Source organism: Alligator sinensis, unplaced genomic scaffold, assembly GCF_000455745.1.
Source record: "Alligator sinensis unplaced genomic scaffold, ASM45574v1 scaffold150_1, whole genome shotgun sequence".
In the NCBI taxonomy this organism is placed as follows: Eukaryota; Metazoa; Chordata; order Crocodylia; family Alligatoridae; genus Alligator; species Alligator sinensis.
The window spans coordinates 6,187,144-6,210,291 of record NW_005841840.1 but is presented as its reverse complement, the minus strand read 5'-3'; positions in this window follow the sequence as shown (position 1 = coordinate 6,210,291).

Genomic DNA, 23,148 nt, shown 5'->3' with positions numbered 1-23,148 from the left:
GCCACCTCCACCAGCCAGGAGGCCCTTCCCTGGCCCACACCCTGAGGTCTTTCATGGTCCCCCGGGACCTGCCTGCGCCCGGTGCCTCCACTCACCCCAGCTCTACATGGGCATAGAGCTGAAGATGCCTGCAGCAGGGCCAGGACTGTGTGCTGGTCCTGCTGGCCCTGGCCACCACCCACTAGAAGGGGAGCTGCCCACACTGGGGAACCAACACTGTCACCTGTCACCTCTGGGCAAGACCCCTGCCTGCTGGACTCCCTGTAGCCTGTAGTGTATGCACATACAGGACCATTACCCCATCCCGCCCCCCCACCCCCCACCCAGGAGGGCACACATACAAACCACATTGTAAATAGTTTGCATGGGGAACAGGGTGTTTTATTGTTGGTGGGTAGGGTGCATGGTGGAGGGGCTCTGTTGTTGGGGAGGAGGCAGGGGAGGGAGATCTGTTTGTTGTGAGGGCAATAAAGTGTTTTTATGAGAACTGTCCTCAGTGAGCATAGAGCTGGGGGTAGGTGGTAGGGTGGGGGTCCGTGAGTGGCTGTCCAGGTGGGTTAAAGCACAGAGTTCTGGAGGAGGTCATTGGCCAGTGCCTTTCACATCCAGTGCCCTGGCCCCCAGTGGTAGCTGTGCACCTCACCTGGGGACTTGGGGGGGGAGGGAAGGGGCACTGCTGTTGCTGCCACCACCACCACAGTTGGTTCTCCCACTGACAGGTGTCCTCCAACTTGCACCTCCTCCACCCAGGCCTCATGGAGGAGCTCCTCCAAGGCCTCACAGATGTTATGCAGCATGCAGACTGCAATGATGACCCAAGGGATGATGTCCTCGGTGAACTCAGGGAGGGTGGTGAGGGTGCACTAGCATCTCTTGAGGTGGCCAAAGGCATATTCCACCGGAGTACAGGTCCAGCCCAGGCACCAGTTGAAATGGGTCTGGCAGAGGTCCAGTTGGCCAGTTTAGGGCCAAATGAGCCAGGAGAAGAGTGGGTAGGTGGGGGTCCCTGATGGGGAGGGATGGGTCCACCATGGCACCCAGATGGATGTGTGGTACCCCCACATTGAAGTACCCACTCTGCACCAGGGCTGGCAGGGCAGAATTCCAAAACACATGGACATCATGAGCACTGCCCTCCCAGCTGGCAGTCATGTTGGTGAAGGTGCCAAAGTGATTGACAATAGCCTGGAGAATGACAGAATTGAAGCCCCACCAGTTGCAGTAGGGGCAGTTGCCATGGGGCAGGCAGGTGATGAGGATGTGGATCAGTACAGGGCCCCAACGCACTGGGAAAGCCCAGGGCATGAAACCCTACCACCACTGCCAGGGGATCATGCATGCAGAGCATAATGTGCCCCAGCAGGTCCTGGAGGGTGCCACACACCTCCAGGACAGCCTCCCCAGTGGTTGCCTTGGCCACACTGAAGAGATGCCCCACATAGCAGAGGCTGGCAGGTGTGGCCAGCTGGAGCAGGGCAATAGCTAGCCGGCTGTCTATGGGGAGATGCTGCCTCATGGTGGTGTCCTGCCACGCCAGGTGCAGGTGGAGCTGCTCCAGGAGGTCCAGGAAGGTAGCCCAGGTCATGCAGAACACCTACAGCCACTCATCCTGGGTGCGCTGAATGACATGCAGCCAACAGTCCTGGCTGGCCTGGTGGTCCCAGAGGTGGCAGGGCTAGAGGCCCAGGAGGGCCAGGGCAGCCTCATCGGTGGCATCCTAGACCTCACTATCAGCATCCCTGCTAGGGTCCTGCCAGCAGGATGGGCTGCAGCTGCATGGCGTCAGCCCTGGGATGATGTGGTGGGGCTGGGCAAGTGGTTGCTGCAAGTGGAGGAGGCAGCAGGGCCCAGATGGCTGTGGGCCAGTCAGTGGCTGGTGCAGTGGGACAGAAGGGCCAGTCCAGCAACCAGCAGGAGCTCAGGGCCCTGGGCAACACTGCCAGGGGCAGAGGCTGGAGTAGCCATGGTGCAGGGAGGCAGAGGCTATGGCACAAGGCTTCCCACATGTGGTCCCCATACTCTACATGCTGCTCCTGGCCAGAAATGTAGCTGGCCATTGGGTCCCACTCCAGCAGGTCCCAGCCTACCAGCAGCAGCCTGCCTAGACCTTGACGTTAGTGCCTGGCACAGTATTGCTGTACAACTGCCTGTCCCATTCTGTGCCTCTGCACTGGGCACTGAATGCACCAGCTCAAGCTCTCCAGCACTGGGACCGTTGTATGGAGGCCCAGTGAGCCATTGAAGGAGCCATGCTGATGTCCTCCCTGATGCCACATGCCATCTTCTGGGACTGCAACTAGTCCCAGAAGGAGACCACAGATTTCATTGCATGGTGGAGTGAGGTCATGGTCCTCAGCCAATTTGCATGGTGTAGGTGCTTCAATGTCCACATCTATGAGGGCCTGTAAGGCTGCATGTGGGAGCATGGGCATGACTGGCTGGTGTACCAGTGCTGCATAAAGGTCAAGGCCTTGTGGGCACAGTGGATCACTGTCACTGACCACAACCACCAGTCAGGGGTGGCTCACAATTCCATGCCCTTTAGGTGGCAGCTAGGTGACATTCTCATGTCCCGGGACCCTAGTTGGAGCTGTGCCTTGCACTCGAGCACAGGTGGCCTTCCTGAGCCTTTCCAGTGGGATGGCACCCATGGTAATGTTTCACCAGCAGAGGGCTCCTCAGGTTGTCAGGAGCCCATCCTGCCATGGTACCTGCCCATCCAGCAGCTCCTGTTTTCATCCAGCACCTGCCCTGCCAGATCTGGAGGTGCAGCCCCACCCAGGAGGCCAGGCCAGCCATGGTATTGCTGACCCTCAGCAGCTCCCCAGAGGGGGCCTCTTCCTGGGCAGCCAGACACCATGTCCCTGTGTCCCAGGACACCACCAGGAGCCACATGTCCTTCCCACTAGTGGGGACCAACTCAGGCCACTGGGCATGCCTACCATGCCCACCTGGTAAGCCGCGCACTGGGGGGAGGGCTCTCCTTGCTCCCCACTCTGCCCCTGGCCCTCCCCTGGCCCTGCCTCCACTCCTCACCTGGCCTGGCTGCATTCCCCTGGCCCTGGGTTACACCCTGCACAGCATGCAGAGAGCTGTGATACAATGCAAAACTTTACTGAGCACCCTGTGCCCCCACAGCTAGGTGGGCATGGGCCTATCACCAGGGAACCTGGTTTTCTCTGATTAAAAAATTGCAAATTCTGATTAAAAACACAAAATCCATGATAAAAATTAAAGCCCCCCGCCCTGCAGCACTGCTGGTGCCCTGTACTCCCCCACACAGTCTCAAAAGCCCTCCTGATGCCCCTCACAACAGCCCCCCAGGCCCACTGAAATGATACACAGACACTGACACCCACCCCAGCAGGTAAGTGTGTGTGTGTGGAACAGGTGGGGCAGGGCAGGGGAAAGGGAAGGTGCTGGGGGTGTAGATCAAGAAGGGTGTGGAGTGTACTCCTGTGCCTACTCCCAGGAGAAGGGCCGGGGGGTGAGGGCAGGGGTGCCACTCTGTGGATCACACACCTGCCGGATGGCCTGACACATGGAGGCTGCCACCACAACTCTGCTACTGCACCCTGTACTATCATCCCATGGCCACCTTCATGGCTTTGTGGGCAAGTGGTGCTGGGCGTGGCAGTGGCAGTATGGTGGCAACCACCGTGTGTGGGCCACATACATGTTGCCCAGCCGGGGGGTGAAATGGGGGGCTTGCATGCAGTGGCATGGCCCACAAATGGCTGCACAGCTCTGCAGTGGTGTGGGGTGGTGGAAGCTGCATGCAGGGTGGGGGGGCTTTGTGGGCAAGCGCTGCCACCATGGAGCCATGCCCTTTGGCCCTAGATCCTAGAGGTAAGTGGGGCTTGGGGGCTGTGGGACAGAGCTGGAGAAGATGGTTGGAGGCTGAGGGAGTGGGGGTGCTGCTGGCCCCAGGCAGCACATTGCAGCTGGGAGCAAGGCCAGGGGGTGAGATCAGGGGTGCCCCTCAGCAGGGGGGCTTTGTGGGCAAGTGGTGCAGGGTGCAGTGTGGTAGTGCCCACCACGTGTGGGCCACGCACATGCCGCCCGTCCACCTGCCCAGGGGAGAAGGAGGCTGGCATATGGCCAGAGCACAGCTCCATGGCCAACTCTGCAGCCACAGCAAGGGATGGGGGCAAAGGCGGGGCGGGGACCTGGGCTTGCACACGGTGGTCACTGCTGCTGCAAAGTCATGCCCAGAGCTGTGCAGCTGGTCACCAGGTGGCAGCAGCAGCATGGCGGTGGCCAGGCGGCATGCAGCCATCCCCACCACCACCCCGTACCATGCCACTGCCACTGGCCTCACAGCTCTGAGCATGGCTCCGCAGTGGCAGCAGAAGGTTTTGTAGGCAGTGGCAGTCACCGCTGGCACAGGCGGCCGCTGTCGCTTACCTGTGGGACCGCCTGTGCCAGCAGTGACAGCTGCTGCGTACAAAACCTCCTGCTGCTACCACAGAATCGTGCCCAGATTTGTGAGGCCGGCAGCAGCAGCACAGCTTGGGGTGGTGGTGGCCGGGCAACATGCAGCCATTCCCATCCCCACCACCACCCCACACTACACTCCGCCGCTGCTGAGTTTGGGTTTGATTAGCTCTGCCAGCTGTGGCAACATTGGTGGCTCATGTTCATTTTGTTGTCTATCATGACACCCAGATCTCGGAACATTTTATCTCAGAAATGTTGCAAACTCTTACAAATAACCTCTTTCTCCTGGCTCTATGGGACCTGCAGCTGCATATGGCCCAGGATGTTGCTGGGTCTGGCAGGTGCCTGTAGCACCCAGCACAGCATGACAGCATGAGCCTGGCGTCTGTGCAGTGGTGCAGTTCCAGGCACCAGTGCCAGGGTGTGGGCAGGCTGCTGCAGCTGGTTTAGGGCTTCTGAGGGGACAAAAAATGGCTAGAGGCTGGCTGCAGGTGTTCCAGGGCCCTGGTGTCTCCGCAGACTTTTAAGGGGCAGGGGCTTGGGCAGGCAAAGAGCTGCACAAGCCCAGGGCTGGAGAAACTCCCAGCTCAGCTCCCTGGGGCTAACTGGCAAGTGGCCCTCTGGTGATGGGGCTGACTGGGAACAAACTGGGAGCAAATTTGCTCCCAGTCAGCATCTACATTTGTGTTACTATGCAGTAACTAATTGGGAGTTAATTTGCTGCAAATTACTTTGTGATTAAAGCAAATTATCGTGCAGTAAGTGTCTGCATGTGTAAACTAGGATGCTTACTGTACAGTAATCTCCTCTACTGCACAGTAAAGCATCTCATGTAGAGGCTCCTAATAGGTAGATCAGGAATGAAGCTCACGGAGTAAGGGCCATTAGTTTTAATGATAATTTGTATTGTACAACTGCTTTAATCCACAAATGTCTAAGCACCCCCATTACTAAACTCTGTTAATTGCACAAGATGTTAACAAGACAGGCAATATTTTACATTCTGAGAATGACCAGGCTTGCACACTGGGGTGGTGAGTATTTGTCTCCAAGAGCTCTTTTGAGACCAGGGACAAATTTATCACTCCATTAAGTGTTGTGCAATGATAGAAGTATATAATTTTTAATAACCCTGGCTCCAAACCATTAGCCCCAAGAGGTTTTTTTCTTGTTAAATAAAGCAACATGTCTAATACTTGTCTAGAAAATAATAGTCAGAAAATAAATCTAATTCTAAGAGCATTGCTTTCTATGGGATTTTACAAATTCCCTACCTTCAGGAGTCACTGGATGCTGATTCAGGAACCAACAGTCCATTTCTATCTCTGAAATGTTTTCTGGTCACAGGCAAACTACTTCACATTTCTGTTGTCTTTATTTGTTCCTCCATCCTCCCCAATTCCATTTGTCTATCTTATTGGGAGCAAAGAGTGTAGCTGCAAGAGAAAAGCACTCCCTGGAAAGGGTATAGAGGAAGGGGGAAATCCTTGATTCCATTCCCTCTATCCAGGACTGTTTTTGCCTCTTATATTAAACAGTAATTGGTTACAAAGAAGAAATAACTCAAGCAGCAGAGCCCATAGTATGATACCACTCCCCCACCCCAGCCCACCTAAGGGAGTACGATAACTACAAAGTTATAAAGTATAGATCCAACTTGCTTGTTAGCTTTCTAATCCCCCAAGCATTCTGGTTGCCCAGAGGGCCAGCTTTAAAAGGAGAAAGCCTCCACTGAAACTGTTCATAGCTCTATAGTATGGGCACTCTCCTGAAAAGTAGGAAGTTTAGGTTGAAACCCTCTCAAAGGTGAGATTACTTCTGCCCCTCCTGCCCTGGTTTTTCTATTCTAGTTTTTCTATTGCTCTCAGCATCAAAGAGTAGCTAGGCATGCTGTTAAATCACCTAAGGAATCTAGGATGTAAGTGATCCAGTAGCAATCTGGACCGCAAGTGGTAAGGCACTTACATTGCCAATCTGGATCCTTTCTGAGCATGTGTAGTAGCTAAAGTCTGGAGGCATGTGCAAACGAAACAATATTTTCCATTTACACCAACATAACTGCATTTGTGTTTGCATGACCCAGGATTTCCCATGACTCTAAAGTCCATTTAGCACCTTAAACTTACACTGCTTGGAGATGTGTTCATTTGCGGAGCTCTTCAGTTACTCCGCTCCAACTGTGGATTTGTTTGTGCAAACAGCCAGAGACTCCAAAGACTTCTAATTAATCCCCTTCACCACAAGGGGGCGCTGTGTTCCAGCCTTTAGGCAGTAGGGGTCATTGTGTGTTCTTTTTTACCCTCCTTCACTCCTCACTGCTCCCCCACAGCATGCAGTTCAGGTCAGGATGGGTCCGCTCAGACCAATTATTATTTTAAAATGGGGGAGACAAATAATCTCTTAATTTTGGGGCTGGAAGGGACCTCGCAGATCATCGGGTGTCCCCCCCTACTCTAGGCAGGAAAACAACTGAGGTCGTGACCCCAGCAAAGTGACTGTCCAGTCTCCTCTTTGTCAGAACCCAGTAGTTAAGTCCCTATGTCACAGTGGAATATTTCATTGATTTGATGCCTATAACGCAGTGGAATTTCTCACCACAGTGGAATTTTCCTCTGCGGTGGAAAACCCCGGTGCAGTAAAAAGTTCCCGCCAACATTATGCAAACACACACACCACCATTGGCTGGTTCTAAATTATTCACTTTTGGTGACTCGCGATTGGCTTGTTAGTCATATAAAAGTTAAAGCAGTTTCCGCCCAAGTCGGAGAACTCCGCGCACATCTCGGAGTGAACTTGGCGGACTGATCACCCACCAACGACTCCCCGTTGCCGACCGTCCTGACGTACCCCCATGCCCTGCTGGCCCGATAAGACGTTCATGTCATTTTGTCTTACTCGGAGAGCTCACGTTTGCAACTGTAACCTAAATCAGTTCTTCTTCCTGCGCTGTGTACACTGACGGCGTAAGTAAATAATCTCTTTGTTCAACCAATACGCTTCAGTGCCTAATTCCTCTCCATCGGTCAAAAGCACCCGCCTGCCATTTCGGGGCTACTGGCCACAGCCCGGCCTACCACTCGACCGCCACATGGCGCCACGAACAGGATCTGGGGAAGACGCGATGGAGTCGGAACTAGTTAAGAACTGCCCATGGCGCAGTGGGGAACGCCGTGTGTCGAACGCTAAGGAATTGTGGACACACATCGCCTATCACCAGGCGGGTGGAACGGGTGAGAGGCCCGTCAGCGGCTACCTTTCGATAAAAGGGGAAGAGGGAGTTTCAAGAGAGTGGGAAGCACATCTTCACCCCAGAGCATTCGGGCGCGTGATGAGTAGCGAGCGGGTCATATTTAGGCCCCGAGGTGAAGTAGGCACCGTATCCTTCGCTGGAGTCAGATCAGTGGGCGGAGCAGACCCAACCCTCGCCTGGGAGTACGCCCGGGGTATAAGATATGTGCGGGAGGGCGGAGAACCGACGCCAGCCGACCGGTTTAATCCCCCGGCTTTGGCACCCGGGTTGAGAGGCCACGAGTTTCTCTCGGATCTCTGAGAGAAGTTGGAGACGGAGGGCCGCATCGCAACACGATGGGCAGGCCCAGAATGGGATAAAGGAAAAATGTTGAATGTAATGTTCCGCGCCGTTACAACTCTGCTGCGGGAACGCCGATCTAGAGGCCCAACTGCTCAACGCCGCTCAGGCGCCCGCCCAGGCGCCAAAAGAGACGGCGGAAAAAAAAACCCCGGAGCCGCTGCCATTCCAAGATGGCGCTGGGAAAGAAGAGAAGCGCATGGAAGGTCCCGGGGAAGAAGGGGCGGTTACGCGACACACGGCCCCGCGCCCTGAGGTGACGACATCTCCGACGTTCCTGCCCCCTTGTGGAGGGGAGGGATTGTATCCACTCCTTCCATTAGATACATATGCTCTCTCAGTAGCCGTTCACCCCATGGTTTTAGTAAGACGAGTCATCGAGGCACAGGGTGCAGCCCGCACCACCACTGCGTACCACACCCGCACGTGAGAAGAACTGCAGGAATTGTGCCAAGAATCAAGAATAGAACCTGAAGAACTGTTAGCTGTGTGGCTGGGACGCCTGGTCATGGAGTTCGGATCAGACTTGCTGAACCTGGAAGAGGCTGATTTTCTAACCCGCCAAGCCTCATGGAGTGGGGGGCACGCCACCGACCTGGACGTGGTGGCGAGTAATGTTCATTGGCCCATCCCACTTCCAGCGCTCGTTGCAGGCCAAGTTAGCCATAAGTCTTATGTGTGGCATGACGATAAACCGGGAAAAACTAGTGCGGAACAACTTCTGCTGGCTATAATAGGGGTTTCATACTGCTCTTGGAATCCAAGAGTGCATCAGCTGGGACTAACACAAGCCCAACGCAATGGGAGATGGCCCCACCGCCACTTCAGAAACCCTAGAGCCATCCCGGCAACCCTCAAAGCTATAGAGGACTGTGTAGAAGTCTATGGCGAAGAGAATACCATAGCACTCCGGCTTTTCCTCAACCCAGTAGCTGGCCAACCCGCAGGTAATCTCTTGAGTCGACTCCTGCGACTGCGGATCCTTATGAAATCGGACACAAGAACCTCCAGCGACTCAGCGCATCAACCCGCTGCATACCTGATCGAGGCCCAGGACACGAGACGTCATGAGTCTGACTCTCGATGAACATCGCAATCGTTGCAGCAGAGAACACCGGAAGAACGGGCCATGTTTGGATTTTTCTTACATCGTTCTAAACTCACCAAGCAACAGCTGCGTATCCTAGGAGACGCGGGACAATGGCAACTAGCACACGAGCTAGGCTTCCAACATGGCGAAGAGCCAAAGAACGAGTCCACAAGTGTACAGGACAAAGATCGACCAAGAGAAACCATCTCCGAGCACCCGTATCGTGTGCTTCAAAGAGGGCGAAACACAGTGGCAAATCTTTGTCCACCATGACTAGCTATCCTGTTGTTTACGGCTAATAAATTAACTGCTCAGAGAAATTTTTCTTCACAGGTCCGAGACCTGAGATACGTGACGACGGCAGACCCAGAGAGAAAGAAAGAGAGCATCACCAGAGACGCAGGAGCCCGATGTGTGACGTCACCATGACACCCACCGAAGCCCTTATAGTTGAACTTTTTGTAACTAATCTAGTTATGTGTATTTGTGTTTGTGTTGGTTATTGTTTAATCCAGTTTATTGAGAACGAACTTGATTTATTGTCTGTTTATGTGTATACCCGTTTGCCATATGAACCTCCCGAGCGAGATGATGACGACTTAAACGGCTTACATGTGGTCTAATTCCAACTGTGCCATAGGCAGAGGGGCATGTCAGAACCCGGTAGTTAAGTGCCCATGTCACAGTGGAATATTTCATTGATTTGATGCCTATAACGCAGTGGAATTTCTCGCCACAGTGGAATTTTCCGCTGCGGTGGAAAACCCCAGTGCAGTAAAAAGTTCCCGCCAACTTTATGCAAACACGCACACCACCATTGGCCAGTTCTAAATTATTCACATTTGGTGACTCGCGATTGGCTTGTTAGTTATATAAAAGTTAAAGCAGTTTCCGCCCAAGTCGGAGAACTCCGTGCACATCTCGGAGTGAACTTGGCGGACTGATCACCCACCAACAACTCCCCGTCGCCAACCGTCCCGACGTACCCCCATGCCCTGCGGGCCCGATAAGCCGTTCATGTCATGTTGTCTTACTCAGAGAGCTCACGTTTGCAACTGTAACCTAAGTCACTTCTTCTTCCTGTGCTGTGTACACTGACGGCGTAAGTAAATAACCTCTTTGTTCAACCAATACGCTTCAGTGCCTAATTCCACTCCATCGGTCAAAAGTACCCGCTTGCCGTTTCGGGGCTACTGGCCACAGCCCGGCCTACCACTCGACTGCCACACTCTTGAAAACCTCCAGGGTAGGTGACTGCACCACCTCTGGAGGGAATTTATTCCACAGTCTGGACGCCCTGACCGTGAAGGAGATTTTCCTGGTATTAAGCCTGAAGCAGCCTTTCAGGAGTTTATATCCATGGTCCTGGTCTTCCCTGGGGTGCCCTAGTGAACAGTTGTTCACCAAGCTCCTGATGCACTCCTCTGATATAGCGGTAAGCCGCTATCAAGTCCCCTTGTACCCTCCTGTCCTCCCGCCCCCCCCATGTACCCTACACCTGTGACCCCCGTACCCCCTATCATGTGTTGCCACTGCAGTGGACATAGCTCCTGATGACAGCTGCAGCATCACCATAATGGTAAGTTTTTTGCAAGTAGTTTGAAACTTTGGAGTGACTGGTTACATGACTTCCTTCAATATTGCAAACTTTCTGAACTTCATCACATTCCATTTCAGAACCATGACCAAAAGTCCAGGGGCAGGATGCTTCCTGCCAGACCCGACGCTCAGGATATGCAGTGTCCCAGGTGACATGTAGGTGATATGTCCCACCGACCTTGTGGGGGGGGGACACACAAAAGTCTCATTTTTTGACTGTGCGCCAAACCCCCCTCTTCTTCCTTGTCTTCCTATTTCCCCCACCTTGCAAAGAAACCTTTGTGGGCGGAACTCACTGGGGGCGGTAACCAGCCCACAGCCCAGTGATGAGGAGAGTAGAGTGAAGAGTAGAGTGAAAATATCTTCATATTATTTAATTTTTTTATGTTTTGTATATATTTTATATTGTTAAGTTGTATATAGTTATTGTTAAAGCTGCAGCATTTTCAGTAAAGTGTTTTATTTTTGCTTTATATATGTATCATGTTTTCTTTGGGGTGGGTGGGGGGTTGGGTTGGTTTTCAGAGACCGTGTCTGCCTCAGCACGGTGGGGATGCTGTGCTTGTAGGGGTTTTATGGAGTCATGCCATTACCGCAAAGAGTTGCAAAGAGTTGCAGGGTGGCCTGTTATCAGAGGGAGGGAGGTTGAATGCTTGTTAAGTGCTAGCTAGGGTGTGGTGCAGCCAGCATGTCTTGTAAGAAAAAAGACTAAACAACCCCACCCACCCCCAGCGGCAAGCAGGCAGTCTGCAAAACTTCTCCATGCATGGACCTCCCAGGGCCTTTAGTCTTTAACAAGTCTTTAAAGACTTTAGTAAGTCTGTAATGCATTATAATGCATTTCATATGCATGGTCACCAAGAAGGGTGGGGGGGTTGGAGTTAACGCCTGCTGCCGCAGCTCCAAACAACTTTTTTTTCTGAGTTTTTTTCTTTGCAGGCTGAACTCTTATGGGACGTGCAATGGAAAAATGATTTTTTTCAATGCTTTCTTTGCAATGTAATCTTTCCTTTACAAAATCCTGCATGCATCACCTTTTGAAGCTGGGTTTGCAGACTGTCCCCCACCCCCAGTCAGCTGCAACCCACTGCCTCCCCTACCCAAGTGAGCTTATCAGATTTTGTTCAGGATTGCTTTGTCCTCCCTTACCATATCTCTCCTCTCAGCCTTCTCAAAGGACAGGGAGAAGGTTAGAGGGAACCAAGGAGCAGCACTCCTAAAGCAGCCTAGGGTAATCTTTTCAGTTACCTCTAGGCCTCTGCAGAATCAAGTGTATTCAAAGAAAGCATCATCAAAATTCAAGAAATTTGTAATGCCTCCTTCTCCTATACTAGGTATTGGCATGTCCTCATCAGAGGGGTCTCAGCTAAGCAGGGAGCTGCTAATTAGCCAAGGCCAGGTTTTCAAAAAGCACTCTGCTCCCTATAGAGAGGCCAGAAGCATTATGCAGCAGATGGCTATCCCTAGACATATTATTGAGGTGCCTGGAGGGGAGGCCAACCAATCTGAAATACGGGTCCTGACCAGCTTTGTGTCCAGCCTGCGAAGCTACTACATTCACTCCCGCCCCTGGCCCACTGCAAACCACTGCCCTGCTCCCAGGTCCATGCCCTGAAATCAAGTAGGAGCAAGTACAAATCAGAATTTTTTTGTTCCTCATCTTTATTTTTTTCACAATAAATTGAAATCCAGGATGTCATCCTCCTGCTGTACTTGGCCTTGGTGAGGCCGCAGCTGGAGTACTGCATCCAATGCTGGGCTCCACAATTTAAAAATGGTGTGGATAAGCTTGAGAGAGACCAGAGGAGAGCCATGCGTATGAACAGAGGGCAGGAGAACAGGCCCTATGATGAAAGGCTGAGAGCCATGGGACTCTTTACCCTGGAAAAGCGCAGGCCCGGGGGGGACCGGGTGGCTGCCTATAACTATATAAGGGGTGTACATCAGGATCTGTGGGAACACCTGTTCACCAGATTGCCCCGTGTGATGACAAAGTCAAACAATCACAAACACTCCTCCAAGACTGTTTCAGGCTGGACATAAGGAAAAACTGTACTGTCCAAGCCCCCAAGGCCTGGAATAGACTCCCTCCAAAGGTGGTGCAAGCACCTACTCTGTACTCTTTTAAGAAACTTTTGGACATCTATCTTGCTGGGATTCTTTGACCCTAGCTGACTTCCTGCCCCTGGGACAGGGGGCTGGACTTGATGATCTTCCGAGGTCCCTTCCAGCCCTAACGTCTATGAAATCTATTAATTGCAATCAATTCAATTGAGAAATCACAATAAAGATAAAACAATACAGACATTTTTTTTTACTCAGTAATGTCATTGGCAGTCTACTGGTGAATACATTTTTTTACAGTACAGGCATTGCCAGAAAACACACTACAATAGGATAAAACACCAATTCACAATATGCTCCCATATTTCCTTGAGTAATCCCTTGATATGATATGGATGGATGGAGTGCTACATGGTGGGAGGGCAAGAGGAAGGGAGGCAGGAAGGCAGCCAGACTGGTTACTGACCCTTCCTGGTTACTGATGACCATGTGACTTTCATGGAGTCATGGTATTACTGGAAAGTTGCAGGGTGGACTGTTATCAGATGAAGGGAGGTCAAATGATTGGCTAGTGCTAGTGTGCAGCCAGCATTTTCTTGGAACAAAGAAGACTAAACAAACCCACCCACAAAGCTTAGTTAGGGAGGGAGAGGCCCCCTTAGGTGTGGGCCCCCAAGTACAGTCCCTTAAGGGTCCTTTCAGGTGGAGATGTATGGCCTGACTCAAGTGGCTGGCTGAGTTGGCCCATGGCTGGGTGGGGTGGCGTGGGGGAGATGGAGGGAGGGAGGGAAGCATCCTGCACCCTCTTCCTGGTTATTGAACATGTCCCAGCAGGAAGATGGCTGGGTCAAGGGGAGTCCCCAGGCATGGTCCCAAAGGGGCCCCCTCAGGTGGGGGCCACCATGCACAGTCCCCTAGGAGTCCCTCAGGTGGAGATGAATGGCCTGACTCAGCTGGCTGGTTGAATTGGGCCATGCTACTCTCCGTTACATTGTAACTTTGGAATCTTTGCTGGCCACAAAGCTTAAGTAGGGAGGAAGGGCCCTCCCCCAGATGGGGCGGGGTGGGGGTGCTTTCTACTTTCTGTTATCCTTATTTATTGAAAATCTTCCTTCCTTCCACAAGTCGGAGAAGAAATTCAAGACCACAGAAACCTCAAGGAAACAGAGTGCTGGGTGGGTGTCAGAAGACATGTACCCAGTCCGAATTTGCTGGGATATGGCCAGTAACCAGGAGGAGGGCAAGAAGACTATAAAATGGGCCTACAGAACTTGTGCAAATCAAGCTGATGCTCAGACCAAAGCCAGTGAAGAAAGCTCAGCTTAGCTTTCTTTGTTGCCAGCAATGATTCAAAAGTTACTAGGATGCAATGGAGAGATGTAAGGCAGAGGTCGGCGTGTGGGGAGAGGAGCCCGCAGGCCTGGCCCTACTACCCAGACCATGAAGGTCTTGCTCAGCAACCAAGAAGAAGGCCTCCGCAATTCAGAAAAGAAACTCAGGCCTCAGCTTCCTTAGTGGAAGGCCTGACCTGCACCCCAAGCCCTCTGCAGCAATGAATGTGTTGATGCAGGACATGGTCAGTAACCAGGAGAAGAGCGAGAAGACTTTATGAAGTGGGCCTGCAGAACTTGTGCAAATCAAGCTGATGCTCAGGCCAAAGTAAGTGAAGAAGCCTCAGCTTCTGCCACTGAAGTGGTCATAGCTAACCAGAAGGAGGGCGAGAAGACTATGAAAGGCAGGGAGGGTTTTCCCCAACAAGAACCTTTCCCCCAGTGGTCATAGCTCAGGAGCACAGCTTCCTATGTGGCCACCAACAATGCAAAACTTACAAGGGTGCAACAGAGAGGTGCAGAGGTGGGCAAGGGGGGAGAAGAGCCTACAGTCCTGGGCCTGCTACCCCAGGACAGAATTTGCCAGAGGTCTTGGCTAGCAATCAAAAAGAAAGCTTCTGCATTTGAGGCCAGCAACAATCCTCTAATTAGAATTCAATAATACACTCATTAGCAAACAGGGCCAGCAACTATACAGCTAGAATAATATGAAATGGATCTGCAGAACTTGTGTAACTGTTACCATATTTGAGCTGATGCTCAGGCCAAAGCCTGCGAAGAAAGCTTCCACAATTCAAGTATTACACAAAAGAGAAGCCTCATCAGTATTTGTGGCTACCAACTAGGAGGAGGAAGTAATACAAGTTCGGTAAGGGTAGCATGTAAAGCAGAAGGGTAAATATCTCTTCTCCATGGGAATAGAGGGACCTAGGGAGGAGCTTGAAACAGGAGGTGGGCATTTCCTGCCCCCCCACGATGGGGAAAGAGGCAGGGAGGGTGCATAATCACCTGTCTTACACTCAGTATCTGCTTTTTCATCGTAAGGAATAGAAATGTAATTATAAGTCTATATGACATAAGTCTATATCATACATTGGCTATATATATATGGTAGAGGCCCAGGATGTGTGTGATGTGTGCAGGGTGATAAGGCAGATCTACCTGCTTTGAAATGCTGTGATACGGAATTGAACTGTTACAATATTTATTGACCATTAATAAATCATTATTAATATTACTATTACTACCAACTCTTATTAATATATTACTATTGGACTTATTCGTATTATTGACTCCTATTATTAGTATTACCTGTTATTATATGTAAGTCTATATACATCAGGATGAAAGTCAACTATAATTATAATGCATAATAGTTCAGTTGTTAAGAGAATCCTGAAGGAAGTGTCGTCATCCTCTTCATCTTCTCTTTCTTCCTTTCTCTTTTTGCCTCTTGTCACACCAACAGGGATCAATCAGCCTGTGGATAGCAGTGGAAGGAGATCTAGAAACAGGAGGGAGGGAGGATAGAAAGAGCATCAACATTTGTATTGCCTCCTGTGCACCTTGTGTACCTTCCTTCACACCCATAAAATTCCACCAGCCCCATTTACAGTAAATTTGAACTAAAAAATGCATCCCCCACAACCAGAGATGACCCTATCAGGGTGCAGGGCAGTAGCATACCAATGGCAGCGGGTGGTGCAGCCACTCCAGCATGCATGCGAAGGGGTTCAATTGTCAGGTGTGAATGGGGCGCCACTCCCCCCCCCACTGTCAAAACCACCATAGAAAGCGTCTTGTCCACGCATAGGAGCAAGGACAGCAACACCCTGGGCAGGTTCCCCAGGCCCCGGAGACCCACAGTATGCCACTGCTGCAGGGCCTTGGGCAAATTAGCCCCTTCCCCTGTGCAGAGCCAATTCTGCATGCCACAGCAGCAGTGGCGGGGAATGGAGTGAGCATCCAGATGAGAGGCCGGCGGTGGCACTGAGGAGTCGCCCCATCCACTCCACCCATCTCTGTGGGGCCCCCAAAGTGCTGTGCCTGGGACAGTTGCTTATATTCAGGCCCTGCTAGGGATGACCCTGCCACCCTTAGGGCACAGACAAGTGTCAAATGTCACTTACCAAAGGTGGTGTGTAGCACATCACCATGCCCTCTTTTGAGTCACATGTCACAGAGGTGCAGGCGTCAAATAGCACTCAAAGCTTCACTGCACCCCACTCGATCAGCCTGCAGTCTTCTCAAACCCTGGACTCACATTGCTGTGCCCCCCAGGGGCAAGTCTCGTGACTGGGATGAGTCCTTCTCTGCCCCCGCGGTGCTGTCATCTCTCACACGCATCAAACCTCCCTTGTCAATACAGCAAATGCGCACCCCAACCTCTGCTCCCCCAGTTTATAGCGTTTGGGGGCAACCTCTCTCCCCCCACCGACAGCCTCATTTTGGTGTGGGAAAAAAAACAGACACTCTGGCACCAGGTTGGAAAAGAGCGCAAAAAGAAGGCAGAAAAGTTTGCAACATCCCTGGGTTTGTGTGCAAGCAAAGCAAATCTTAAACCCCACGCTGCCCCCCACCCCACAGCCTTGCTTTGGTGTTCCAAAACAAGGGAGACAGTGCCTGGCACCTGGCTGGAAAAGAGCATGAAAAGAATCTTGAAAAAGCATGTTTTCAAAGTTTCTAGGGAACTTCAAGGGAAAATGCAAGGAAGAGTTGTGAAGGGTCATCCAAAGAGCCTGGGAAGGTATGAACCCCTGTGGGAGACTTTGCAAAGTCACTGGTGGTTTGCAAAAAAGCAAGCCAGGCTGATGTGGGGTGACACACCAACCTTTGCAAAATGGTGTTGCAACCCACCCATGCAGCCCCGCTGTTTACCTCTGGAGTCCCCCTGTGTACCTGTGCAAGAGAGATTGCCAACCCCTCCCCACTTGGCACCATGCAGCAAGCAGCAGAAAACATGAACAGAGAGAAATTAACCCAAACCATGAACGAACTCCATCTTTGCAAGCAAGCAGTGTAAGGGTGGATATGGAGGCAGACACAGGAAGCCAGGAAACCATAGAGGTTTTATTGTTTGCAACACACTATTATAGTTACTTATGCTTCTTTGCCTTCACACCACCATGACCCTGAACTGCCCCTGTCTCCCTGAAACACAGCAGCACCCTCCTGGCCCTGCTGGCAGTCATACAGCCGTCCTGTGACCCCACTGAGTGAGGGGGAGCAGGCTCGGATGTAATTCTCTGCTCGTCTTCTCTGTTTTTCAAGGCAAAATGGAAGTGTTAATGAACTGAAGTACCTAAGTGGTTTTGTTACTAGTCAGTGGCATCAATTTAGATTGTTCCTTTTCAATTAGTCACCTCAAGTCCTGTTTAGGATCTTTAGAGATTGATTAAGATTTAACCCACAGTCTACACAGACTTACTAGACTTACACTATAAATGCTTTGGGGGTGTGGATTGTCTTTTTGCTTCTGTATTTAGACAGTATCCAGCACAATGGGATGCTGCTTCTTGATTGGGAGAGGCTTAACAAATAAAAACAATATAGGATAACTTGCTATACAATTAAATCATAGCCCCAAACTGACCTACAAAGAAAATTTCCCAAGATAGTAATGGGTGCTTTATTTCACTTTCTCCGAATGCAAGGTGCTATTACGGGCAGATGAAAGCATACTTCATTGCAGAGAACCAGCTTAGTGTGTAGGCAAGAGTGAGCTTGGAAAAACTGAACATATTCCTAAAGACAAACTTGGTGATATTGTTCCTAATTGATCTTCTTTCATCACTTACATGTGAGAGTGATTTCCAAATTCAACTAAACTAAAATTACAAACCTACTTTTAATTTTTATAACTAACAAGGAGGAAACTATCTCTTACCATGATCTGAAAAGTATTGGAAAATAATGATAGCTATATTATTCTGCAGAACTATAAAAATTGGTATGGCGAAGGTAGTAATTTAAGACTGATTGTCAGGGAACATGTATGTAGTATTTTTCTCGTCTGTTTACCACATTAATAAATTTATTCTTGTCTGTTTAAATTTTAGGCTTTGTATTTTTGTATACCCTAAAGTTCTATTCGCATCAGTGGACATTTGAAGCATAGGAGGAGTAGCAGGTAAAGCCCAAGTTCTGATTCATGCATTATATATTTCTTCACATATTTCATGATCTCAGCATCAAGGTGCCTGCTAATATTTATAGTGGAAGTCAAAATCTTCAATCAAAAGAGGGTTTATCTTTAAAAAAATAGACTGCTTTGGAAATGCTGGTCTTGGTTATGTAACTATGTCTGAACTATGCCCCTCACAGTTCTGAAGATCACATAATGAACCTGAGGTTTGAATCTAAGCCGATCTCTATCCTTTTTGTACATATAGCCCAAAGTTAGCAATGGTGTTTTCCTTCCTATAATTTTTTGCCAATTATAGTAAGCCATGTATATTACAAATTCTGGCAAATTATATGCTAACATAAACCAAGGCTAAATCCTTATCTGGGACAAATTCCTGTACTGTACTATGCATAGTAAGTTTTCTAAAAACGTATCTAATAAAAAGGTCCTGGTTTTAAATATATTCATTCCATGGATAATTTAGGCTAGTATATCTTTCAGATATAACTTACAACTCTGATCACTAAATAGGTTAGCTATCTGGCTATTTGTTAACCTGTTTAAAGCAACTGAGGTAGCTTCTGGAAGTATAGTTAGAGACCGTGGTAAGATTAAGACTCCATGTACAAAACTGACACATTATTATTTATGAATTTAAAAGAGTTGTGGGGATTATTCAAATATTAGTAAATAGCATTGCATTTTTCAAATGCAAAAAGCCCCCAAAAGGCCTCAAAATAAATTATAATGAATAATAATAATTAGTGGTCCATACGTAATTTCTTGGGCCCCCTCCACATATTCAGGTAAAGGTGAGATAGGAACTAATGTGCAGTCCACACAATCGTACCTCCTGCTACACCACAAAGGCATGGCAGGAGGCATGATTGTGGTATCATGCTTTAGAACTCGTTGTGCCTTATTGCCAGTGCAGGGGGAGTCTGATCCTGGGTTCCTACTGCACTGGCAAGAAGCAAGCTCTTGCAGCTGGGAGCCCCCTCAGTTGAGGCCATGGGAGTGCCCCATGCACCCCCAGGATTGGGGGATAATGGCTGCTGCGATCTCCCAGGCCCAGGTGGTTTCACACACCCTTGAGCCAGGGAGATCTTAGCAGCCATGATCCCACAGACCCAGGGGTTTCACACACTGCCAAGTCTAGGAGATCATGGTAGCCATGATGCCCCAGGCCTAGGAGATCATAGCAACCATGATTCCTCAGCCCCGGGGGTTTCATGCATCCCTGAGGCAGCCTTGCTCCCAGCTGGGTCCCGACACCCAGTATCCACAGCAACACAACTCTGGGTCTTTGTGCTGCTGGGACCCAGACCTGGCAGCTACTGGGGCTGAGAGTCCCCTTAGTTGTGGGGACTCCCAGTCTTGGCTGAGCATGGTGCACCCTTGCGACTGGTAGGCCTTGCTACACATGCAAATTAAAGCTCTACAGCAACCAGCTACAAAGTTAGTATACATTTGCAAGGTCTAACTTTAGAGCTGGTTGGAGCTTTTTATGGTATGATAGCTACTTTGCACGTGTAGCTAGTCTAAAGGTAATTGCACAATTAACCAAGTAATTGCATGATACCTGTAATGTATAGAAGGGGCCTGAGTTACTCTGCCTGTTCTTCACTGGCTTTGTATAACCTTAAGGCCCAGTTGCAATCAATGGAAGTTTTCTCATTTCAATGGAAAAAAAAGAACGAGACACATTTTTTCAGATAGTCTCTAGTCCAAAACCCACTGTAGCTATAGTGACATAGGTGGGTCTGGGTTAGGTCCATGGGGATTGTTTTTCCTAATCTGTCATCACTAAAAGTCAAGTCCTAGACTAGAATTCATTTTCATTTCCCAATTATTATATGTGTATTTTTAATGTAGCCATAAACTTCCTAGTTGGGGAATTTAATATTTATTAAATGAGATACAATATAGAGTTTTAATTAAAACTGATCAATAATTCAAAGTGATCATTTATGTGGAGTAGATGCAATAAACTTCTAAATTACTCTTTTCAATACAAAGTAAAAGGTTTAAGTGGCTTGGCTAAAGCATACACCTGTGAACAGAGATTTCCAAACTTCCTTTACACATGAGGAAAAAGTACAAAAATCATATTGTTCAGTAAGCTATATTAATTTTTCAGCATAACCCAGAGGGATAGCACACAGCAGGATTACTAAATTAAAATACTTTTGTTCTGAACTCAGTATAAACAGGCAGTTAGTTAGAGGCATTGCAAAAGCTGATATGAATAAAGTGGTAATCCATAAAAACAAGCAACTAATTTAAGTAATTTAATTATTATCAATCTCCTACCATTTGTCTGTACTTATCTCAAATATAAACATCACATTCCAAGACCAAATCTTTATGGTACTTTAATAACAGTTTATTTAAATACATGCACAAAGAAATTTTCCCTTTGCATACATTAGCGACCTCTCATCTGAGCTAAGTAGCCGAGGTATGGTGCAGCACTAACATAGCTATACTGTTTCTTATGACAAACCTAAACTGTTTAATGCTAACTTGGGTATCTCTACATTGCATGCATAGAGATGCTGTACAGACCCATTCTAAATATCACCATTCCACTTCTGGTTTTCCGGGGAAGCATTAACCAAATAATAAACTATTTATTGCAGAAATGTTGATTTTATGCCCCTGTGGAATCAATTGTGGTCCAGCCCTTTGTTAGCATTAAAATGGTGCTGTTAAAGATTTCCACATTTATTGCTCAAAAATCATGAATAAGCAAATATCCATTTTCCTACACTGTCTTCTCTGGACTTTTAGTCAATTTAACAAAAATCACAAGCAAGAGAGTATAAAAAATATTTCTCTCAGACAACTCCATTTCATGTTTCTCTGTTTCTTTTCAAATGTTGCAGTTAGAAAAAAAACAAATATAAAGTAAAATAGCTGACATTTATTGAAGGGGAGAGGTTGTGAAATTGTGTCAAACAAAGCTGTGTAACAGGATAAAACATGCGGTAAATTTAAGGCAGGCAAGGTTCTTTAGGTAGATGTGCTATCTTTTATTAGACCAACTGAATAGTTGGAACAAAGTTCTTTGCAAGTTTTCGGGCACAACCATGCTTTTTCTGGCATAGGTAGTCTCTGCTGTTGTTCTGAGATCTCCATGGAATGAAAGAAGTTAAAAGTGTGACAGGAGGCCAGTGAAAATGTAAATAGGTGGAAATTAGGAAAAAATGGGTAGAGAAGGAAGGGGAGGAGTGATAGAGGGGGGAAAAGTGGGCGAAGGAATGCTAAAGGCAAGCAAAGGAGACTGCTGCAGTGATGACTTCTCCAAAGTAGAAAAGAGGCAGTCTGTGAAAAAGTAAATAGCTGGAAATTAGGAAAACAAAGGGTGGAGAAGAAGTGGAGAGGAGGAATGTGTTGGAGGGGGTATGTAAATGTAAATGGTAAATTGAGGCAGGTACCCGGTGAATCAGATATCAGGCCGGCTGTACGGTGTCATAAAGCCAATGTCTAAATTATTGAGTCCATGATTTTTTGTATCCAGTAGATTTCTGAAGTGAAATGCACATGCTCATCTACTCAAGGTGTTTTGTAAGTTCCCTTTGAGGATTAGAACTGTGAGGTCAGAGAGGGAGTGATTGTCTTGTGAGAAGTGTGCGCCCACAGGTAGTTGGGTATTTTTGTCTTTGATACATTTGTGGTGTGCATTCATTCTGGTGTGCAGTTGTTGTTTGATTTCTCCTACATATTTTCCATCAGGGCATTTGGTGCACTGGATGAGATATATAACGTTCCTGGAAGTGCAGGCTTAAGATCCAGGAATGGTAATGGTTCTGTTGTGGGGTGTGGTTATGATGAGAGTGATGGAAATGTGTTGGCAGGTTTTGTATTTCTTGTCCTGGCATGGTCTGGATCCATTTGATGTGGTTTGGGTCATAGGGAGTTGGCTTCTGGTGATGAGGTTAGTGAGACTTGGTGCTCATTTAAAGGCTAGGATGGGTGGTTCTGAAAAAATCTCTAAGAATTGAGTCATCTTCTACTATGGGTTGCAATTATTTGAGAATTTTCCATGTAGGTTCCAGGGGAGGGTGGTACATCATAACTAATGGTGTGTGATTTGTGGGGATTTCCTTTTTGTACTGCAGCAAATCTTTGTGTGGTATCCGGGTGGCTCTTTCAAAAGTATGATCTATCTCTCTTGAGGAGTGTCTTTGTTGGGTGAAAGCCCTTTTGAGATTTGTGAGGTGGAAATCACAGGTATTCTCCTTGGTTCACATTCAGTGGTGTCAGAGAGCTTGGCTATGAAGTACAGCTTTCTTGGTGTCTTTAGGGTGATTGCTGATTCTGTGTAGATATGTATGTTGGGCCATGGGTTTCTTGTATATGGTGGTTTGGATTTTACCATTTTGGATATTGATCGTGGACTATCTCTCAAATACTTTTAACACCAGCATTTCCTTTCTGGACACCAGAAAATGCTGGAGTTAGAACATTTTCCAGTGCACCTAAAATAGATTTTACAGTCACTTTAACTTTTCAGGAAATTGGCAGAAATTATCTCCTCCGGCGGGCTTTAAACTAGGCTCGTCAGGGGGAGGGGAAAACGAGGGCGGGGGAAGCTGTGGACCACCAAACCATGTGGCACCCACAAGGACAGCCCAGCCTGAAGAAGGAGAACATGGGGAACCTGCAAGCCATGGGGCGGCCAGCACTGCAGCACAGGTAAGCAATGAGAATGTAAGAAATAAGGGGCCCCTTGGGACTCGAGCGGGGGGGCAGCAAAGGCACCAGTCGCAGGGCTCAAGTGCCTATATACTAATGCTAGGAGCATGGGGAACAAGCAGGATGAACTAGCGCTCCTGCTTGCACAAAACACCTATGACATAGTAGGGCTAACGGAAACCTGGTGGGATTCATCCCACGACTGGGC